Source organism: Anolis sagrei, chromosome 4, assembly GCF_037176765.1.
Source record: "Anolis sagrei isolate rAnoSag1 chromosome 4, rAnoSag1.mat, whole genome shotgun sequence".
In the NCBI taxonomy this organism is placed as follows: Eukaryota; Metazoa; Chordata; class Lepidosauria; order Squamata; family Dactyloidae; genus Anolis; species Anolis sagrei.
Window position 1 is genome coordinate 166,902,070 of NC_090024.1, and position 6,995 is coordinate 166,909,064.

Below are 6,995 nucleotides of genomic sequence, written 5' to 3' on the forward strand. Positions count from 1 at the left end.
CAGGGAGCAGCCAAGCCTTGAAGCTGTAAGGCTATTCAGTGCTAAACAAGGTGATCAATTGCAGCATGTACATGTGCCTCAAACAGACAAGAGTTCTTTCTCCCACCCTGGAGATTCCACAGATATATAATCCCCGCTTGCCTTGTTTCCAACAAACCTCACAGCAACCTAGTGATTCCAGCCATGAAAACCTCTTGGGTTCTTGATAGGAATGCCAGAGTGGAGACAACAATGGTTGTTCAATAGTTGTGGACCCTAAAGGCACCCCCACCCCATCTTGGGAGGTAAATGTTATGGAAAACTCCCAAAATAGCAGAGCATCCAAAAACACAAACAGAATACTTATAGTTGAGCATTCAGTTCACAGTGAGCAGTGTGTGAAGTGTTGTGGCTGTAAAGAATTTAGATTTTAGGAGGCAAAGATGTCATAGTTCAATCTTTATAGTTACAAAAGGTTTATTTACAAAAATAATAACTACAGAACTGGTCTGAGCTACTCTATACTCGATCTCTTCTAGGGTTCAAAGGGAGGGAAAAATCTTCAAGTACTAGATCTCTCCTGACACACACAAACATTAAGTCTAGTAATTAAGTCTAGTCTTGTTAGACTCTGGAGGTTGGTGCCCACCTCCATTTCTAAGTCAAAGAGCTGACATTGTCCGTAGACACCTCCAAGGTCCTGTGACTGACATGATTTCATGGAGTACCGTTACCTTCCCACAGAAGTGATACCTATTGATCTACTCACATTTGCATGTTTTTGAACTGCTAGGTTGGCAGAAACTGGGCCTAACATCGGGAGCTTACCCCGCTCCCCAGATTCGAACTGCTGACCTTTTGGTCAGCAAGTTCAGCAGCTCAGTGGTTTAACCCACATACACCTGTAAAGTATCCATTCTGCACAACCAATCAGAATATGAGTAGAAACAGAGAGAAGAGAACAAATAGATACATTCCAACTGTCATTCAGGAGTCAAGGGAGAAGGAATTCCTTCAGCCTATTCAAAAGCTACCTGTTCCTCATTGAGACTTGGGCAGTGTGGGGTTGAATTCTAAGAATAAGCAGGGCCAAACCTGGATGGTACTTGGATGGGAGACCGCCAACGAATGCCAAGTGCAGTAGGCTACAGTTCAAAGGAACTGAAAAAAACCTTGTAGTATCCCACTCCAGAAAAAGCATGAAGAGGAAGGGAGGGGAGGAGGCTGGCATTTGCTATTGTTATGTCTCCTTTTTCCAAGAAAACTCCATAATAGACTTGTCACACATTGGAAAAGGTTTTGAAAGTACACAGCAGGATAACTCCAGGTAGCAAAGTCAATCATAGATGATGTCTGCTTCTTACCACAGCCCTAAATAATAATAATAATAATAATAATAATAATAATAATAATAATAATAATAATAATAATGTTTATTTATATCCCACTCCCTCTCCTCAGGGGACTCGGATGGGTCACTACCCACAAAAAACACAATGAAGTGCAATACAGTAAAATACATAAAATGGAATAAACAATAACACATCCAGTCAATACAAAACACAAAGGCATTTTTATTTTCACAGCTCCTGCAATTCCTTCCCAGAATAGCAAGAGGCTATGTTGTATCTTTTCAAACCTCTGGTGCCACTGTCCTGTGCTTGCTTTTCACCTCACAACCAGATGTTTTCTTCTTTCTGTAGGACAACACCAGTTGGATCCCTCTGCCTGCTCACATACACACCACTGCTGCTGCCACATCAGTGCTCAGAAGAATTGGCTCTTGGTGTGACTGAATGATCACAAAGCTGCACCCAATTTGTATTTGAATATTGCATATCAATTCACAGGCTCACAGAGTAATTCATGAAAAAGTAATCAAGCCACACTGAAATGATGTGGTGCCTACTATGAAGAGAAGAAAGAGTTAGCCACTAGGCACAAAGGGAATTAAATTATTTGCAGTAATCTATTTTCTCTCCTCTAATCAAAATCCTGGTATGTGACCACCCATTCCTTAAAAAAGGAGGCCACTATGTCAGTGAACAACACAAACTGTAATCTTATATATTCATTTGCCTAGAAGGAGCCCCTGGTGGTGCAATGGGTTAAACCATTGTGCTGGCAGGACTGCTGACCAAAAGGTTGGTGGTTCGAATCTGGGGAGTGGGGTGAGCTCCCATCTGTCAGCTCCAGCTTCCCGTGCAGGGACATGAGGGAAGCCTCCCACAGGATGGTAAAACATCCAGGCATCGAATCTGGGAAGCGTGGTGAGCTCCTGTTTGTCAACTCCAGCTTTCCATACAGGTGAAACAACCAGGTGTCCCCTGGGCAATGTCCTTGTGGATGGCTAATTCTCTCACACCCAAAGCTACTTGCAGTTTCTCAAGTTGCTCCTGACATGAAAAAAATATATCTGGAAGTAAGCTCCATATGACAGAATTTGGAATCTAGAAGTAGGTATTTATTTATCGTGTCATCAGCAACCATACCATTGTGTTACAATTCTAACAGAACAAAACAAACACACAGATTAATAAGAAAAAGAAAGAAAGAAAAAACACACACAGATTCCTGAACCTTGCTGTGTATTCTTGATACCAGAGTTATTTCACACTACATAACACTTTTAATAAAAGTGGCCTGGTCCACAGGAACTCTAAATTAGATGACAAAACTGACTCTGGATTGTACAATTGCCACCACTTGGTGGTGGTGGATGTCATGCTGTTAAACATCACCGTTGTCAGAAGAAATATTATAGAGAGAAATCTTGTTTGCCACCAAGGCTAGTTGTTAGAACCAGTGGCAGCTTGCCTTAAACATTACACTATGGAACATGATCTTTGTTTCTGTTATGAATATCATTTCTTAATGGTTTTATCTTTAAAACATGAAATAAGTTTATTAGAGATCTCCTTCAGCACATTTTACTATAGTTTTGCTGTATCTCTTGGAGTCTCAACCAAACATAGTTTGTGGCAGCCAGAAAAACAAAGTTTCTGAAGTATAAAAAGTACTTTCAAAGCAAGTACCACACAACTGAACAGGAAATAACACTTTCACACCAGAAACGTATTTTTCTCTCAAAATTTGTTACATAGTGTTATTGTATTTACATTTAGTTGCCATATATTGCCAGGAATGTGTACAAATATGTGCATTTTAAATGATTAAAATGCACATTTATTTCACAATAATTTTGATTGTATTTTTCCATTTATGTATTTTTTAAAAATAATTTATTTCTTATACAAATTAAATGATAGCCTTATGGTGGTGGGTGGACCTCTTTTGTTTCCTTGCAACCAATATTATTATACCAAGTCCATCATGGGTTAGAGCCTCACATTTATTTCTAGTTTCCTGTAACTAGAATGTTCCTTATATATCATGTATATACCTAAGGAGCTGCAGTGGCTCAGTGGGTTAAACCCTTGTGCCGGCTGAACTGCTGACCTTAAGACTTGAAGGTTGGTGGTTCGAATTCGTGAGATGGGGTAAGTTCCTGTCTGTTAGCACCAGCTTCCCATGCGAGGACATGAGAGAAGCCTCCCACAGGATGATAACACAGCCGGACATCTCCTGGGAACGTCCTTGCAGATGGCCGATACTCTCACACCAGAAGTGACTTGCAGTATATTCCCAATTTGCCTCTGACACAATAAAATGCATATGCCTATGAGCTAAATCTGACTGCTCAATCTAATTATAACAGACCCAACCAATCAATGGGAACTTGGTAAGTCAACACCCATAAAACCTCCATAGAGTCAATGAATTTGCTTTAATTAGATATCTTTCAGAGTCTTTTACAGTCCTCAGTGGACCAAACAAGGACAAGCCTGATCTTTCTTGACAACTGCTCATTGTCAGCCTAAACTCAGATGTGGCCATGATGAACCAGTTGCAGATGAAAAGGTTCCTCATGATCAAAGATGACAATTTTCTTCATTCTGCTTTATGGAGGGTATCAAAAGTATGTTTAAACTAGTTCTCATCCAAGAAGATCAAATGAATTACAGGCATGGAACTGATGTCTCTGATGACAATGAGGAGATGGATGAGAATTATTGGAGAGACCTTATCCCAAGAAAACATGAGTAATAAGTCAGGACTAGGCTAAAGGTGGGAAGGGATGGGGAACATGGGTCTTCTAATCTGTCTCTGTTTCAACAACAGTTCCATTCAGTTTGCAATCCTATGCATACTTAATTCAGACTGAGTTCTACTGAATGCCTTCTATGCAAACATCCATACAATTACATGGTCTGAGCCACATGAACTTTAACAATGATCTCAAATGCATTTGAGCAAATATTGAAAATTTCTTCCGATTTCTTTACTTGTTTGAACAGGTAAAACAAAAACTGAATTTGGCAATGATGAAAGTAACCTAAATTTTACCAAGACGGGGCATGCATGTATTTTAAAATAAAACACAGTAAAAAGTATGGATTTCAAATGATGCAATGTAACAATATGGGGAAAGAAAAGAATGCATTAATAGTCTGAACTTTGGGATATATCCAAATTATCAAGGTAAATTATATTTTTAGATGCATCTCCCAGAATCTGCAGGCCATCTTATCCCCCAAAGCAGTGGAAGCAGATGGTTCACATATATGGTAAATCCACTCTTGCATGTATTTTGAGCTTTAAAGGAGCAATCTAAGGTGCTGAATTTTCAAAGTAGGTTCAGCACCCTGGATAGGAATCCACTGTAAAATTAAGAGTGGTTTCATAGTCCTACCATCCTACCAGTTTTTCCCAAGGCCTGATTACCACTGCTTTCCAGAATATCAATGACTGTATTTGAAATGATCTACATTGATAATTTTCAACAGATGGCTTTGCATGCAAAATCATGGTTCTTCATGTGAGCTATTTGGAGCTTTCTCAAAAAAGGAACACATTTTTAAAGTGTTCTTTTTCTGGTTAAAGGTAAAAGTAAAATTAAGTGTTTTCCCCTGACATTAAGTCAAATTGAGTCTGACTCTGGGTGGTGGTGCTCATCTCCATTTCTAATTCAAAGAGCCAGTGTTGTCCATAGATGCCTCCTAGGTCATGTGGCTAACATGACCATACGGAGTGCCATTACCTTCCTGCCAAAGTGGTACCTATTGATCTACTCACATTTGCATGTTTTTGAACTGCAAGGTTGACAGAAGCTGAGGCTAACAACAGTAGCTCACCCCATCCTACATATTTAAACCACCAACCAAATTATGCAGCTTAGTGGTTTAACCGGTTGTGCCACCGTGGCCCCTTTTTCTGGATATGATTGCAATCCCTACACTGTTTGCTTTGCTTTTGTGTGTATTGCACAGATAGTTATAATGCATGGCATTTATACCTGTAACCTTGTACAGGAGACCAATGTTATTGCCCTATGACACACATATGCACTATAAGGCTGATGGCAGAATGGCTCACCTGGTGAAACTGTGACATTTGAACCAATGTTTTCTCTGATCACAATTCACACTGTAACAATCCATGCCACATGCTTCCAGCTTCTAACATTAGGAGGCAACTACCCATATATTTAAACTTCACATTGCAGTAAAGGGATAACTACACATCTGAGGGGAGAGTATATCTCATAGATGGGGGTAATAGTTTACAGGTAAAAGGCTTTGCATGCTGAAGTTCCAATCCCTAGCATTTCCAGTTTTGAGAGAGAGAGAGAGAGAGAGAGAGAGAGAGAGAGAGAATTGGTAATAGCTGATAGGAAATGTTTCTACCTGACAGTCTAGAAAATTGTAGCCAGTCAAAATAAACAATATGTTGGATGAACCATGGTCTACAACAACTTCGTGCCGCAGACAGTGTGTGTCTGTATGCTCAAAACAGTGGCTTTCTTGAAAAATAAAGCATGGTGTGCCGAACAGTCTGCTTTATCCCACTTTATCTGAAACTGCTTTTTCATTTCCCAACATTTCTGTATATTTGCAAGCATGAAGGGAGATCCATACCAGAAAAAAAGAGTAGGCAGGCAGAAACATCAAAACTTTTATTCCCTAACTGAAATGTTTAAGGTAATGGGTAGGCTTGATAACTGACACAGAAATTAACTTTGATGCTCAAATATCCTGATGAGATTTGAAGATTGGTTCTAGTTGGCTTTAATGTCTCCCCCTCCCCAACCAAATCTTCACTGGCATTTCTTTCACGGTCCTGTGGGAGTGACAGGCCAAAGTTCCAATTTTGCCCTTTCACATGTTCCGTTGTTTCCATGGCAGTCAATGGAAGCTTTGTGTACAATTTTCCAAATACATTTTTCAGGCCTGTAGCCATACCACATGGACAACATCCTTGGTTTCTTTTATTACCCGGAACAGAAGATGGGTTGAAAAGCAAAGTCCATAAATAGAAAGATTCTAAACATATAAACACACAAGGAAGGGACACACAGTACTGTCAATATTAATTCATTCTGGGTAAAAGATTTCCACACACATAACTTCAGCTCTAGGGCTATCTTATAAACCATGCTAACAAAGCCTTGAACAAAGGCTTAGTTTGGACTAATGCATATGTGTTTAGAACTGTTTCCTTGTATGAAATGGGAACTTCTTTCTCAGGAGGTAGGTTAACAACAACCACTTTTCATGCCCATTTTAAGAGCTAGTATGAAGAAAATCAGTTGCACTTAACAATCAAGAGTTAAATCACAATAACTTTGTAAATATACTCAGTGATTTTCCCATAGACACTTTTGACTGCGCTGTTATTTTGGTGGCACTGCCTGCCTGGGAAGAAAGTACTGAATTAAAATCCAAGCAAGCTTCCTTGTTCTGCATGGATTTGTTCAGGGGATACTCTAAAGCAGTGGTTCTCAACTTGTGGCTCCTCAGGTGTTTTGGCTACAACTCCCAGAAATCCCAGCTAGTTTACCAGCTGTAGGGATTTCTGGGAATTGAAGGCCAAAACATCTGGGGACCAACAGGTTGAGAACCGCTGCTCTAAAGGCAGAAGATCTCCTCTATTCTTGAAGGTTTAGCAGAATTAGC